Here is a 16,189-nt window from a genome sequence, read left to right on the forward strand (position 1 = left end):
GGGCCCAGCGCTGATCTGCTTTAACTCCTTCCTGACAAAGCTGGGGGTTCGTTCTGTTTCTCTGGATTCTCCTGCTCAGGACGCTCCTTATGAAAGGACTCAAACCCCCTGTGGAGTTTGGAGACGGCCTTTTTACCTGATGTTCTCAGGGCCTCGACTTGGAGCGCTTACCAGAACTTCATTCTCTCTCTGGCCAAGTACCACGGGGTCGCACGGACACCCCGTACTGCTCGCCGTTCGTCTGGACCCACGTGTGGGCCTGCGCCCCTGGAGTCCGTGAAGGACTGGGGATTACAAACCCGCAGGCTGTGGCGAGCCCTGGGCCCGTGCCGTGGCTGGCCGGGGTCACCGCGCCACCTGACATTTCCTGTGCTTCCTGTGTGCTGTCCCAAGCACGGGGCTGTGTCAACCCTTTTGGGACAGTGCTTCTGGTTCATTCTTGAATTCTGCCCTCGGCTTTATGGGCAGGCACCAGTGAGGTCGGTTCTGCCTACAGAAGACCGAGGCTCAGGGAGGCCAGCTGGGCCTCTGGGAGGAGTGGAAGCCAGGCCAACCCGACCCCAGGCTCCAGTGCCTCCTGGGTCCACAGTGCCAGGATGTCTGAGGAGGTCGTCCCCCGGCCGGGTCCCGGGGACCTCTGCCTGCCTTCCCTGGATTCTCTCCGTCTGGTATTTCTGTAGCTGCTAGGCTTTACCATGGCCACGTTAAGTTTATGACAGAAAGAAACGGTAAACACCACCCTAGAGGCTCACGCTCAACGAAAAGAGCTGAACGTGAATAAATTCCATGTGTCGCTTTATCTCAACCCTCAGAACCAGTGACCAGAAAAACACCCCGAGGGCTGGGCACCCATGTGTCCAGAGGGCTATTCCTGGTGTGCTTAAAACTGTGCAGTGAAACTGCGATTAACATGTAAGTCTTCCACTTTTATTTTCATAATGAACACATTGACATCACTTTTATTCAGAAGGAAAGCAACTCTAAAGTCAAAAGGTGGACATTTCCGGCTCAGAGCCCAGGGTGTTCCTGCCCGGGGCACAGCTGGGCAGGTGACCCTAACTCCGGACAGGGGGTCTTGTTTAGAAGCTGTCAGATGGGATGTTCCTGCACCAGGGGTTGTGCCCAGGGGTTGCTAGCCTAACCCAGCCCCAGCCCAGGCTCACCAGTCAGGGTGTCCAGCACAGCCCCTGTGGCCGGGGTACGTCAGCCTGGACCCGCCCACGCCCTGCTGTGCTGCCCATCCGGCCTCTTGGCTCTGCATTGGCACTGCCCTCGGCCTGGGGCTCCTCCCTTCCAGCTCCAAGCGCCTCTTATCCTCGTGGTCCTTCAGTGGTCCTTGGGCACAAGCAGAGGGGCATTCAGAACAGCCACAGGCAGGAGGTGCTTGTCCTGCTACCCTGGGGCTTCCACACCCGGGTTTGGGTGGTCCTCCCACCTCCCTGTGAGGCAGGTTTTGCCTGTCTTCATGAGAGCTGTGTTCTTGTGTTCTAGAAGGGGGCCTGATACTTAGAAAGTGCTCAATTAGATGGTCACTGCTACCATCTCTACTCTGGAAACGAGACATCTGAGGCTCAGAGAGGTTAAGCAACTTGTCTAAGTCCACACAGCTAGGAGGAGGCTTGGCCATAGACCTGTCAGATTTCACACAGTGGTCTCAGCCTCACACCAGCCCCCGCCACCCCCGTGGGATCTGGTTCGCAGTGGAGGTGGATTCTCAGTGATAGGTAAAGGGCTCCAGGGGAAGAGCCGTGTGGGCCTGGTCTGAGGCACCTGATGCTCAGTGTTTGAGTTCTGGTTCTACCATGTACCGTGTGACTTGGGCAGGTTTCCTCTGTCCTCCGAGCCCCAGGTTCCTGCCCCGCATGACTGTGGTGAGGAGTGAGTGAACCGTGCCTGGCCCAGAATAGACAGGATACTTGCTGCTTAAATAACATCAAGCTTCTCCAGGGCTCAGTGAGCTTCTGGGGAGAGCCAGGTCCCGTGTGGGGGAGGCGGGGGCTGCACACATGTAGGACAGTGCTCCAGCAGAGCCACACACCAGCCTCCAGGTGCCCCCACCCTCAGCAGAGCCTGCTGGATTCTGGCTGGCAGTGTGGCCAGGCCTCCTCCCAGCCCGGGGGTAGCCATGGAGTGCCTCCCCCCACTGGACCCTCCAGAGCTCTCTCCCTCGGCCTGGCACCCCCTTGAGTCTGGCCCCCCCATGCCCCAATGCCCTGGTGGAAAGGGATCTCCATCACCCAGGGAAACTGGAAGTTGACACCCCCCAGGGCTGGGGACCTCTGCTGTAGTCAGGATGACAGGAGAAGGGAGAGGGGCCACGAAGCCCCTGAAGACACAGCAGGGAGGCGCCTCAGGGCAACTGTGGCAGGGAGGTCCTGGAGCAAGGCCACTTGGTGGGGAGGAGACGGGTGGGAGTTTGGGAGAGACGGGAGAGGCTTCCCTGCCATGAAAGGAGCAGCGGGCAAAGGCAGGGCAGTGGGAAGGGCAGAGGACACTGCCTCTGACCTCACGGCCACCTCTGCTTTGGCAGGACACCAGGGCTGGGCTGACCCACCCTGGCAGCAGCTGCCAGGGAACAGGTCCGAGCAGGCAGACCTGGCAGGATGACTCAGGAGCCTGGCAACTTAGCAGAGCGGCCTAAGGGGCCAGCTGGACCCGGCCTTTCTGGAAGTGTCCCCCCTGGCCTGACCCCTGGGCCACACTCAAGCTTGGAGACAGGTTAGAGGCCTACCAGGCGCAGAGCTGGGTGGAGCCCTGTTCCTACCCAGGAGCTAGGCCAGCCTCTGTGGCTGGACACGCCCCTGCGCGTGAGGCAGGACCTGGCCCTGGGCTTCAGTGTCCCCATCTCACAGAGCCCTGCTGAGATGGTGCAGGTGAAAATCACGCAGGCTGTGCGGCTCCTCCTGAAGGACGTGCTGTGCTGACTGTTATTGTGGTGGCTTCATACAGGGTGGCAGGCACACGTGGGGGGGTGACGGCACCGTCTGGTGGGACCCCAGCTCTGCTCCTGGGGGGCCGTGGATGAGTGCAAAGCCCTCCTCTGGCCCTCAGGTTCCGCGTCTGTCAATATCCAGGGGCGGGGAGTCCTTGGGCTCTGTGGTAGGGGTGGCCAGCCTCAGGGGAAGTCAAGGTCACCTGGGAGGCCTGAACCTCACTGGTTCTTCTCCACAGCCACAGACAACTTTCTCCTGATGCCGTCCTGGCCTGGCTGACCCGGCCCTCAAACGCCCCTGAGGCTGGCGGGCCTCACCTGTGCATGACCTCCATGGGTACAGGGCTTTTCGCCTGAAAGGGTAGCCCTTCCCTCTTACAGCAGCACTGAGACCACAGCAGGCCGGGAGGCAGGGGCCAACCCCGGGGGCACTGCTGGGACAGCCCAAGCAGGTAAGGCCTGGGGCTGGAGGGGCAGGAGGCCACCAAGCTCTCCCCAGGAGGTAGGGCCTCCCTTCTGCCTCTCCTGCTGCCTCCTGGGTGCAGATTCCTTACTGGCCCTATGCCCAGCCCAGGCCTGGGTGCCACAGGTGCCCATGAGGGGCGTGGGGTGGATGACACGAGGTGGAGAATATTCTAACATCTTTACATCAGGGAAAGAACTTGACTCTGGGAGACCATGAAGCCGAGCCCCTCAGGGGTAATGGAGGGTGAGGGGACCTTTGGTGCTTAATGGTGGACAGACCCCTTGGCTCCTGTGGCTTAGGTCCCCTCAACCCCCACCTCCTCATCAGAGCTGGGTGGGGCTCTCCCCAGCCTGGGCAACACAAGGACAGGGCAGTCTCCACCCAAGACTGGCCGTGCAGTGTGGCCTCAGACCAGGCACTGACCCTCCCTGGCCTTGGTTTCCCCATCTGTGCAGTCTGCCAGAAGTCATCCCCAGGAGGCAGGGTGTGCACCTCGAGGCTGTTACAGGCCTGGCTCCCCGGAGCCCCAGGGTCTGCTCGGAGGCCTTTCTCCCTCAAGCTCCTGGTGCGTGGTGCACCCGTGGGGGCAGGCAGCCCCCGCTCCAATCAGCACCCTGTCTCCACATTGTCTGCAGCTCTGTCTGCCTGGATGGGCTCAGTAAGGCCCCACAAAGTGGAGTGACAGCGCACCATGTCAGAGAGAGAGACAGGCTTCCCAAAGGCCCTTCTGACCCACGCAGGGTCCTGGGGAGGGAAGGCGGTGGCTGCCGGGCCAGCCCTCCCCCGAGAGGGAGCATGAGAGGTGGACAGAGGTGTGGGCGAGAGACAGGAAAGGGCCACAGAGACTAAGAAAGGGATAAGTCCAGGACGGTGGGAGGAAGGAGGCAGAGAAAGAGCACAAAGACAGGCCACGTCATGGAGACAAGCTAGGCAGAGCAGCTCGACTGGACACCCAGGCCCCTGGTCTGGGCTATCACCATAACACACAGAATCCTGGGCGATGACAGAGCTGGAGAGGGAGGTGGCTGCTGGGAAGGCCTGTCTAGGCTGCCAGCTCCTCCCAGTGGGCCCACCCCCACACGCCCTCTCACTCACTGGCCATCACACACACGCCCACCCTCCAGCCTGCCTCCCCATGCACACGCCTTCATGAGCACGGAGTGTGGTTGACAGGACTGAGCCCCTGCACCCTTGACCATCCCAGGCTGCATGCGGGAGCAGGCAGCAGGGTGTGGGTGTTTGGGGGGTTTAGATGTCGTATCCCCCAAAAGCTCACGTGTGCCAACACTCACACCGGGGGACCAGGTCCCACGCTCACATTCAGCAGCACACGTGCCCTGCGTGAGCCCAGGCCCAACCAGGTGCAGGGGCAAGTGCGGACCCAGGCCCACAAAGGCACAGTTGGGGCCCTGGTCCCTCAAGGGTTCATTGGTCCTGAGCTGACAAATGGTGGACAGATCCCTTGGTTCCTCCTCATCGGGAGCTGGGTGGGGTTCTCCTCAGCCTGGGTAACTATGTGTGGTACAGTCCCAGAACATTCTGGAGCTTTGGTGGGAGCGGGTTCTCCCACAGAGGCTGCAGTTTGCACTCCAGAGTTCACTCCTTCCACTACCTGGACATCTACCAGTCTCGGAGACCCCCCACCTCCTCCCTCAGGGTTTCTAAGTCCTGCTTCTGCGCCATCCTGCTGGTCCCTGTGGCCCCTGCTGTGACACTCAGCTTCCAGTTCAAGTGGCACACCAAAATTTCACTTCCAGCCAGCGTGGGGGACAGAGCAGGACGTTGGGTACTGGGGAGGGACAAAGGCTGCAAGGGCCCCACAGGGTGATGGCCACACAACTTCAAAGGGAAAGAGTGTCCATGACCTGAAGACGCCATTCAGAAGTGGACAAATTTCAGAGTCCCCAGGTACGGCCAGAGACAGGATCTGCTTCTCGGTGTGGGAGAGAGACAGGAAAGGGCCACAGAGACTGGGTTCTGCTCAATTCAGGAAAACTGGAGGGGCCAGAGGTTGAAACAGGAGGGGTCAGCTCACACAGAACGTTCCGCCCCAGGTGGAAGCTGAAATGAGCGCTGCTTGCATTTTGGTCAACCCACCTCTGTGAAAATGGATCTGTGACAGATACAGAATCCAAGGCAGCAGAGCAAGGTCAGTGTGTGCTGCCCGCTGGCTGTGCTTCTGGGGAGACCACTCGGGCCGGCATGCACACAGAACAAAACTCAGTGTTCTCCTATTTGCACAGTCTCACGCCTCTATTTGACATTGAATTGTAATTGAGAGATAATTCATATCATGTAAAATGTGTCACTTTGGAGTATACAATCCACACATTTTAGGACATTCACAGTGCTGTGTGACTTCACCATAACCTGATTCATCAACCTCAAAATAAACCTCACAACCCCTAGTGGTCGCTCCCCATCTCTCCCTCCTCCCAGTCCCTGACACCCACTGTTCCGGTTTGCACCTTGAATGTCTCCAAAGGCCCAAGTGTTGAAGGTTCGATCCCCAAAGTGGTGTTACTGGGAGGCGGGGGAAGTTTAAGAGGTGGGGCCTAGTGAGAGGAAGTCAGGTCATTGGGTGTGCCCTCAGGGGACATTGGGACCAGGAGGTGAGCAGAATTCCTCACCATGCTTCCACCATGATGTTCTGCCTCATCACAGCTCCAAGCAACAGGGTCACATGACTGAGTTCCGAACCTCTGAAACTGGGAGTCAAAGTCAATCTTTCCTCCTTGTAAGTTAATTTTCCCAGTTATTTTGTCACAGTGACAGAAAGCTGACATAAACACCAATCTGCTTTCTTTTCCTCTAGATTTGACTGAACATTTTACATACGTGGAGTCACACCGCACGTGGGTCCGTCTCCTTTCACGTAACATGATGCTTTTAGGTTCATGCTGATCTCGTAATTCTCAGTCCTTCCTTTTTACTTCATTCCACTGTGAGGGTGGACCCCACTTCAGTTGCCCACTCATTAGGCGATGGATTTGGGGTGTTTCAAATGAATGTTTCAGATACACTCTTTACAAAATTGTTTGGGGAACGTCAGGATGCTGTTCACAGCTTTGTGTTACTTTCCCTACTCTGAGATGAAGTCCTATGGCTAACTTTTTTTTTCTTTTGAGAAATGGTGATAACCCTAGATGAAAGGTCTCAGCAAGATGTCTCTGGTAAAGAGAAAAAGAGCTGGGGATCCCCACAGCCTTTCCTCCCCACTGGCCCAGGAGCCAGGGGGCTCGTATGGCCCGGTGGTGTCAGCAGCCAAGGCAGCCCCTCCGCATTCCCCTGGGGAGGTGGCTCAGCGCTAGAGCGCGTGCCTAGCCTGTGCGAAGCCGAGGTGTTTTCAGGACTCTGCATCTAGGTGGAGACGTGGCAGTCTAGGCTTGTGGAAAATGGACACTCTGAGCACATCCTGTTCCAGCTCCTCTTCCTCTGTGTGTCTCTGCGCAGGGGAGATAAAGAGAGGCGGTCTAGGCTGGAGGGCCTGTTCTCCATGAGAGGCCCACAGAGTCCCTGGACACCTCCCCAGATGTTCACCGTCTCGCCTGTGTGACTCAAATTAACAAGAGAGGGCCGCTGTCAATCATGGACTGCTGCGCTCAGCCAAGTTCAGGTCCTAGTCATCTGGAAACAGGGGTGACCGCTAGAATGGTGCAAGGTGACAAGGAAAAGGCCCAATTCAGTGGATTAATAATGACAAGCAGGGCACTGAGTTCCACTTATAGAGAAGCAAGAAGTTCCAGTGTGTTTCTGTTCCGTAGAGCATGATGATGGATGTAAATTTCAAAGAACTAGGAGAAAGGATTTTGAAAGTTTTCACCATATGGAAATGATAAATGTTTCAGGAAATAGATGTATTTGGCCTGATTTGAACATTGCACAATGTAGACGTGTATCAAAACAGTATATATTGCCATATTATTATGTATGATTTTTGTGTTTTTATGTAACTGCTAAAAATACTCATAATTAAAAATTTGCAGACTCATAGAATTATTACAATGGGAATCTGATAATGCAAGCCAAAATGTTGAACATAAAGAAAAAAAAGTACCTTTCTTCTCACCCTAACACAAATATTTATTCCACATTTTGATACACTTTCAATTTGTCTAAGTATTTTTTTAAAACCTTGTTTTTCATCATCTTAGGAGTTGTATGGACTCATATAGTAAAAATGAAAGTAAAAAGAGATAAGGGGATCTGGGTGCAGTGGCGTACACCTGTGATCCCAGTGGCTTTGGAGGCTGAAGCAGGAAGATTGAGAGTTCAAAGCCAGCCTCAGCAACTTAATGAGGCCCTAAGCAACTCAGTGAGACCTTGTATCTAAACAAAATATGAAAAAGGGTTGGGGATGTGTCTCACTGGTTAAGGGCTGCTGGGCTCAATCCCTGGTACAAGAGTGGGGGGGGAGAGAGAGGAAGAGAGAGAGGGGTTTCCTTCCAGCATTCATGTCCCAGTGATTGTATTTTCATAATTGTGTCGTATACTATAGCAATTTGCATTCACAGTTTCATAGTCTTCTTTTTCACCAAAAATCATGGACTTGCTTTTTTCATTCTGCTAAAAGTATCTGAAAGCAATCATTGTTGCACTTCTTTAATGGAGTTAAAACACTGCATGAGGGTTGGGATTGTGTAGAGCTCACCTAGCATGTGCAGGGCCCTGGGTTTGATCCTCAGCACCACATTAAAAAAATAAATAAAATTAAGGTTTTGTGTCCAACTACAACTCAAAAATAAATATAAAGCAAAACAAAACACTGCATGAGTGGGGTTGTCCCCAGTGCTCCCTCTTGTGTGCTCATACTACTGCGCAGTTCTGACGTGATTCTCCCTGCTCAGTGACAGGTGAGCAATGCCTGGGTAGCGTGTGCAGTCGCAATCCCCCGCGGCACCTCCTCTGCTGTTATAAATGATGCCAGGGAAGGCTTCCTTGGGACGGGTTCTTACAAACAGGTTTACCTTTTGGTTGAAAGAGAAAAAAAAACATTTTAAAATTTCCATGGGATTGTCAGGGACTCCAAATAGTGAAAACAATCTTGAAAAAGAACAAAGCTGGAGGCCTCACCTTCCTGAGCTGGAGACACCGTGGTCACCATCACAGTGCGGTCAGTGGCATCAAAGCACTGAGACATCAGTGGGAGAGAATGGATGGCCTCTGCTGCCAGGAGAAGTTCCATAGCACGCCGAGACCATTTGATGTGGAAAGGAGAGGCCTTGTGAAAACCCGACAGCCACATGCGAAGGACCGAGACTGGACCCTCACCCACTGTTACGAGCAGAATTGCTCAAGATGGACCCAAGACCTAAATGTAAGAGCTGGAACTATAAAACCTGTAGAAAACACAAGGAAAGCATCTGGTGTTGGGTTTGGCAATGGTTTCTTGGATAAGACAGATAAACAGAACTACATCCAACTTAAAAGCTCTTGGACATCAAAGGACACAATCAACAGGGTGAAAGGCGACCACAGGATGGCGAAACTATCTGAAAACCACATATCTGATAAGAGATTGACATCTGGACCACGTAAAGGATTCCTGCAACTCCAGAACAAGCAAACAAAAAACAAGAAAACAAACAACACTAATGACTCGGTCTTTTAAAGTGTACAAAGGACTTGAACAGACAGCTCTCCCAAGCCGTGTACAGATGGCCAGTAAGCCCAGGAGAAGGCGCTCAGCACCACTATCATTACGGAAATGCAAGCCCAAACCACAAGGCGAGAGTGCTTCACAGGCATTAGGACTGCTCGGGTAGAAAGCAGCAGAGGAAATGCCCGAGGAAGCGCCCCCACGGCTGGAGACAAGGGGAAGTTGACACTGTGGCACTGCCAGTGGCCCCAATGTGCACAGCCACTGCGCGGCACAGTACTGAAGGCAGAATTGTCGCACAATCCAGCAATTCCACTTCTGGGTATATACCTCAAAGCACTGAAAGAAGGGACTCACAGAGATCCATCTATCTGGACAGCCACGCTCACAGCAGCAGTCTTCACAGAGCCCCAGACAGGCCCCACGTCCCCCAGCGGCTTAATGCATGAATACAATGTAGGGTGTCCACCTGCTAGGATGTGACTGTCTGGAAGAGAAGGAGAGAGCCCCAAGACATGCCAAGGGAAGCCTGTCAGTCGCTAAAGGACAACTCCTGTGCCATCCCACCCACCCGAGGTCCCTAGAGTCCCTACATTCTTAGAGAAAGAAAACGCAATGGGGGGAGTCGGGCTTGGGGGTGGGAATGGAAGTGGGTGTTTAATAGAAAAGTTTTAGCTGGGAACCTTCTAGAGGTGGCTGGTGGCAACAGTTGTACAACTATGTGAAAGCATTAGTGCAAGGGTGATATTTGTGTTTGTGTCCATGAATTGGACACTCACAGGCATGAGCTCCAGGGACGTGGGGCTGGGGATTGATTGGCATGCACCACTGAGCTACATGCCCAGCCCCATGATCCCTGTTTCCTGACACTCTTCCCCAGACATGTGCAGGACATCTCTTCTGCAGAAAACCCCTTTTTTTAAAAAAAAAAAAAAAATTTATTTGTAGATGGACACAATATCGTTATTTTTGTTTATTTTTTTATGTGGCGCTAAGGATTGAACCCAGTACCTCATGCTTGCAAGGCAAGCGCTCTACTGCTGGCTACAAGCCCAGCCCTGCAGAAAACCTTCTGATCATGCTGCTGAAACGGTGTCCTCCCCCAACCCTCATGACCCCAGGTCTGACGTCTGCTCCCTCCGCAAGCAGGCATCCTGCTCCGGGTCTCACTTTTCCTTGGGGCACACAACAATGTCTGGTATATAGTAGGAGCTTGGGATGCATATCTGAGGAGTGAGTGCATCCTGTGAAGCAAGTATTCTTCCAATGAGGTCACGTAACTTCCCCAAGCGCACACAGCCAGAAGAGACAGGGCTGGGATTGGAACCAGGCCTTCTCCTGGGGTCAGGTCTCTCTGCTCCATGAAGCTTGGAGCCTGCAGCAGGAGAGGGGTGATGTTTGTATTTGTTTTTGTGACACTGACGGATGCTCACAGGCATGAGCTCCAGGGGAGTGTGCTGGGGATTGATTAGTAGGTTTGCACTGTCATTGGAGGCTCATGGAGTGTGAGGTCCCTTGCCCACTCTCTCTTATTGAGTGTGTGCTCCTCCTTTAAGCACCTGGCCTATTCCAAGCCAAGGAGCACCCTCCCTTCTCCAGGTGAACTAATACCTCCTACCAAGTCCTACTAGAGTTTCTGTCACTCCAAACTGTGGATGAATAGAAAAGTCCAGGACAGGCCAGCCCAGATTTGAATGTGGCCTTCCTAGGAGCTGGTGGTGAGACCCTGGGCACATCCCTTGACTTCCCAGAGCTTCACCTCTCCCACCTGGGTGGTGGAGACCATGATACACCCCACCCCGTCTGTGCCTAACCCTCATTGTGACATCCAGCCTGGACTTGCACACCTCCATCCAGGCGGCCCTCTACTTCCCAAGGGACACGCAGGGTGATTAGTGACCTCTCACCGGTGCTTGGATGCAGGCCCTGCCTGGAGGAGGAATTCCTTTGGCCCTTCTGAAATGGAAAGCAGGAGAACTCCATTTCACAATCTTGAACCAGTCAAAGCAGCTTGTTTTCTCCCCAAACCCTGAGAGAGCCCTCTTGTTTTGAAAGTCAAATTCAAAGGCAGATTCCTCACTGCAGAGTTATCTGTCTTCTTATCTGCCTGGAGCAGAAGTGGCTTTGGAATACCCAAACAGAGAGGACCTCTGGTTAGCTCAGATAAACGTCAAGCCCGCAACCAAAGAAAGCTCCGAAACCCTCCTGGGGCGGGGTTTCAGGCCTGCCGACTGCTGCGAAGATGAAAATTATTTTCTTCCCCAAACAAGTTGGATTGTTCTTGTGAGTCCCAGCCAGGTGGCCAAAAGATGCCACAAGGGGTGCTCTGGCAGAGACTCACACAACCCAGTTGGGCTTTTAAAATTATTTGCAGAGCTCTGCAAATGAGGCAGGTTTTTCTTTTTTTTTCTTCTTTACCCTAATGTCGTTCTATTATTTTTCCTTAAACTTTTTTCGTGTTACAAACATCACAGGTATTTATTGTCACCTGGAAAATGTAGTAAAAAATAAAGAACATCAAAATTACCCTTAATTCTGTCCCCCAGAAACAATCTAATATTTTGATGCATTTCCTTTCTCCCCCATCAAAGGGGCCATCCCCTTTTTAAAAAGAACACCAGCGTCCCTCCCACCACCACCTCTGGAGGAGACAGACTCGGCCCTGCCCTCCTGGAGCTCACAGTCTAGAAAGGAAACAGAAAATAGAAACATAAACAGGTTGTCCCTGGTTTTCCTTTCACGAACCATATTGCAGAGATGTAAGCCGAGCGTCTGAGCGAGCACACTTGAGCCTGTTAGGAGAACTTTTTATTTGTTTATTTATTTATTTTCTTACGTGGTGTTAAGGTTTGAACCCAGTGCCCCACCCATGCCAGGCGAGTGCTGTACCACTGAGCCACAGCCTCATCCTAGGAGAACTCTTTAAAAGTGGAATTTAGGAGACAGTTTTTCCTATTGCATTAAAAAAAAAAAAACAAAACCCGTGGTGGTGATCCTCTTTATGCAGGGTGTATTAAGATGATGCTGAGACTGCTTGATACGCATGTCCTCGACCTGCATGAGGCTCTTTCAGGTTCTGGACCTATAGATTCTTGGGTCGGGGGGATTTTATGGGGCTCCTCTCTAAGCTCACCCTCATCCCCGTCTGCATCCCAGCTGGCACCCCACCAGACATGGGAGCTCCTCCTTCCTGGCCACTCCGTTCTGTCCTCTGTTGGAAATGTGGTGAAGTCAAACGGGTCCTCATGAGCTTCCGGCCCCAGCCCTGGTTCTTGAGACTGCAGAGCCAGCCCCCTGTCCCTCCCAGATCTGCTCTTGACACACACATACTGCGGCCCGGCTCCACCTGACCTGCTGACTACAGGTGGGACTCCCCCTGGGGCTGCCTCCCCTCCCCTCGGGAGCAGTGCCCCCCCTCTGCACCCCCTTTCCTCCCAGCTTCTGCTCCTTTTCTTGTCTCTTGGTGGCTCTCAGCTTTTAGGCCACCTCTGCATCCAGTAGACACTGGGTAAAAAAATCTGTTGCGCCGACTCGTGGAGGACTAGGTCTCTGCCTGCGTCTCTGACAAGCCGCGCAACCTCAGGGTGCCTTGGGCTGGCTCTAAGTCCCTGCTCTCTCTTGTCAAACACATGCCCAATCACCTTCCTGGGGTTGTCGATTTGCTTGTTTGTTTACGCCACACAAAATGTTCACCAAGCAGGGCCCCCCCCCCCCCCCGCACTGTGCTGAGAACTGAGGACATGAGTCAGGCAAGATCAGTGGGGTTATGGTCCCCAGGGCACTCTGTGGTCATGGAGACAATCACTGACTCAGCCAAGGAGGTCCAGGAAGGACCTGTGCACGTGCAGGACAGAGAGTAGCAGGAAGCTGCAGAGTCGCAGTAAGGACAGCCCACCCCAGAAGCGGCTGATTTCCTTGGGACCTGAAGGAGGAGGATGATCTATGTGTGTGTATGGGGGGGGGGGTCCAGAATTCCAGACGCAGGAAGCAGGGGCCCAGGTCCTGCGATCATGTAAATAGCCTTGTCTTAGTCGCCTAATCAACAGCCATTGCAGAGGTGTGTGCCAGCCTCAGGCTAAATATATCTCTGTAGGCCAGGATTCCTGCAGGAGGGAATCAGCCTCCCATCCACACCTCCTGGTCTGGTTACTTAAGTAATCAATCCATTGAATCTTCACTTCATGGAGTCATAGATTGATTTCTTGATTGGGTGACTAATTAGTTTGTTCACCTGCCTAACAAGTCTTGGCTGTGGCCTGCGGCCCACTGGCTCGGTGCTGGCTTTGGGAGCGTGTGTGAACCAGATGGGACGGACCCCCTGAGATGCTTCTCTAGGCAGGAGACAGAGGACACCTACGTGCCAGCAAGGAGACAGAGCGATGTCCTCGCTACAGATCCCCACCCAAGCAGGAAACAGGGAAACTTGAGCTCAGTATTGAAGGAGGAGCAGTCACCCCTCAGAGACCAGACAAACAGCCCAAGCCAAGGCCCTGAGCCCAGTGGCCTGGCCTGTTTGGGGCTCAGTGGGAAGCCTGCTCTCTCTCAAGGAAGCTGAGCATTGAACATGACTTTGCCCATAACAAATCACCTCCTAATTCGAAGGGACTGCCAACCAGGGGGTGAACTTGACTCTGGCCAAACACAGTGCGTGCGTCTTCCTGGAAACTAGCAAAGTGCAGCCTTCCCGGCTGGCATAGCCTCCTCCCTGAGTAGGCCCCAGGAGCGGGCGGCTGCTCGGGGAGAACAAGGCTGCATTATGGAAGTTCCCCAGGACGGCTGTGGGCAAACAGAAGGCCCAAGTGTGTCCAGGGAGGGCAGGCTGGGAGCTCAGAATAGCTCATTGAGTCCATGGTCGGCCAGACCAGGAGAACAGCCAGGAAGAAACAGGTCTTTATGAAGGGGAGGCCCGGCACAGCCTGAAACGGAGGTCACACTAGCCACACCGCCCGCCCGTCTGCAACCTTCCCTAGCTGGCCCCACGCAGACTTGGTGTTCGGGAGGCTCCAGGGCACATACAGGCGCAGCAAGACTAAATATATAGTCCACCGGTGGCCGGTCCGGCCTGGGCGTTTACTCTGCCTCTTCAGTCCCTACTTCCCTACTCCAGGTGCAAAGAGCATTTCAGAATTTCCAAATGGAATGTGAAAACATTGTGTAAAACTTTGTGCTCCTCAACAATCCTAGGAAGCGGGGGCCTTTAGGAACCCCAGTCTGCAGAAGGGGAAACTGAGGGTCAGAGCACTGGTCACTCGGCCAACTTTGCAGCTAGGAGATCACACTGCAGGGATGGAACCCGAGCACTGCACCACTGTGGTGTGTGTGTGGTGTGTGTGTGGTGTGTGTGTGCACACGTGTGAGGACTTGTGGAGGGTGTCCGGTGGCAGTATGTGTGGTGAGGACATCGTGTACATGTGCTGCCAGGTTATTCCAAGACTCTCCCTGTTCAGGACACCTCAGTGTGCTGGGTGGGGGGTGACAAGCTCACTTCCAGCAGCTGGTGGAAACAGAGCCAGTGACCCAAGTGCAGCCCTGCTTGTCAGGGCCATCTCCTGCATGGGCCAGGGCATCTGGGAGCTGGGTCCCCTCAGGAAAACTGGTAGCAGGAGGAGGAGCAGAATCCCAAGGTGACTGGGGCCTGCTGAGCCCCCAGCCCCATGGCAGATGCACCTGCCTGGGGAAGGGGGACCCAGAAATTGTGGAGCTTTACCTCTCATCAGTCACCAGCTCCCTGCTCATCCTCCCCCATGTGTCCCCAGAGGGTCTTCCAGTGAACTCTGGGCCAGGCCTTTCTCTTCTTTAAGACCTTACTAAGGACAGATTCCAAGCCTGGCCATGTACCTGTGCCCAAGACCCCAAGGCCCGTTCTTCTCAGTCACCCTGTGCCACACCTGCCCCCCTGGGTCTGGCATCTTGGTAAAGCTGTTCACACGCACTGGAAGGCTCCTGCCCTGGCCTTGGCTCCCAGACTGTCTGTGGACTCCTGCCCCACTGTGCCCTCCCCAGGGCTCTGCTGAGCCGGGTTCCTACAGCACTTCCCTGGCTCTCAGCTGACGTGGGTGGGCGCTGTGTCCTTGAGCTTTCCAGCCCTGGAGCCTCCTCCACCAGTGCCTGTCGCGGGAACACAGGGCCTCGCGGTCCCAACCGTGAACTTCTCCCCCCTGGGGCAGGGTGGCTTGCCCTGTCCCCCTGCTTCAGCTATGGAGCAAATTACCTTCAGACTCATGGCTTGAGACAAGCATTTGTTAAGCTCAGATTCTGGAGGTCAGGAATTAGGATGGGGCACGCGGGGCAGGGCTTGTTTGCCCCACAATGTCTGGGGCAAGACTCAATGCTGGGGCTCGAGTAGCCAGAGACTGCTTCCTCCCCTGGGGTCTGTATGATGCTCTGTCTACTGGGGGCCTTGATTCCCGTCCTCAGGCCTCTCCACGTGGTTGAGCTTACTCACCACACTCCAAGGACAGAGGGGGTAGAGGGGAGGAGCCAGACCCCCACTGTCATGGTGCAAGTGACCAATCCTGGCGTACGGGTCACTTGGGAGGATTCTATCTGCTGCCACTATCCTCAGAGCCCAGCACAGGGTGGGCCCTTCCCAGTGCTCAGGAGACTTTTATTGGTCTGTTGAGCTCAGTATCCCGTTACAGTCTCCACAGGAGAACACTGAGGCCCAGAGAGTTGCAGCAACTGGTTCAAGGCCCTCTGCACTGGGGAACCAGCTAGTGGGCACAGGCAACAGGCAGTAAGACAGAGTGCCGCCTTGATGGTCACAGAGAGCTGGGCTGGCTGGGCCTCTCCTGGATACATAGGCAAACTTTTGAACCTCAGCAGCTCCAGACACAGAGACTATGCACATTTGTGGAGAGTGACAGGCTCCTGTAGCTGGCAGCTTCCCCACCCATCAAAGGCGCCTGAGAGCTCTGCAGCCACCAGGGGGCAGTGTGATGTCCACAGCCTACGTGTGGGTGGGCAGGAGGCTGCTGTGTAACTACTCCCAGGAGCCCCTGGGGCTCTGGGGTACCCAGGACACAGTCACAGTCTTCGAAGTGGGTGTCTTTGTAGGCTCCCCAGCTCCCTGTCCTCTCCTCAGCCTCTGATTGTTCAGGCTGCAGAGGTTGCCACTGCCCTGAAGCAAGTCGGCCTTCAGCAGAACCAGGCACCCAGAACCAGGCCAGCTGCAGGGCCTTGCCGTCATCCT

Source organism: Ictidomys tridecemlineatus, chromosome 9 (genome assembly GCF_052094955.1).
Source record: "Ictidomys tridecemlineatus isolate mIctTri1 chromosome 9, mIctTri1.hap1, whole genome shotgun sequence".
Taxonomy (NCBI): domain Eukaryota; kingdom Metazoa; phylum Chordata; class Mammalia; order Rodentia; family Sciuridae; genus Ictidomys; species Ictidomys tridecemlineatus.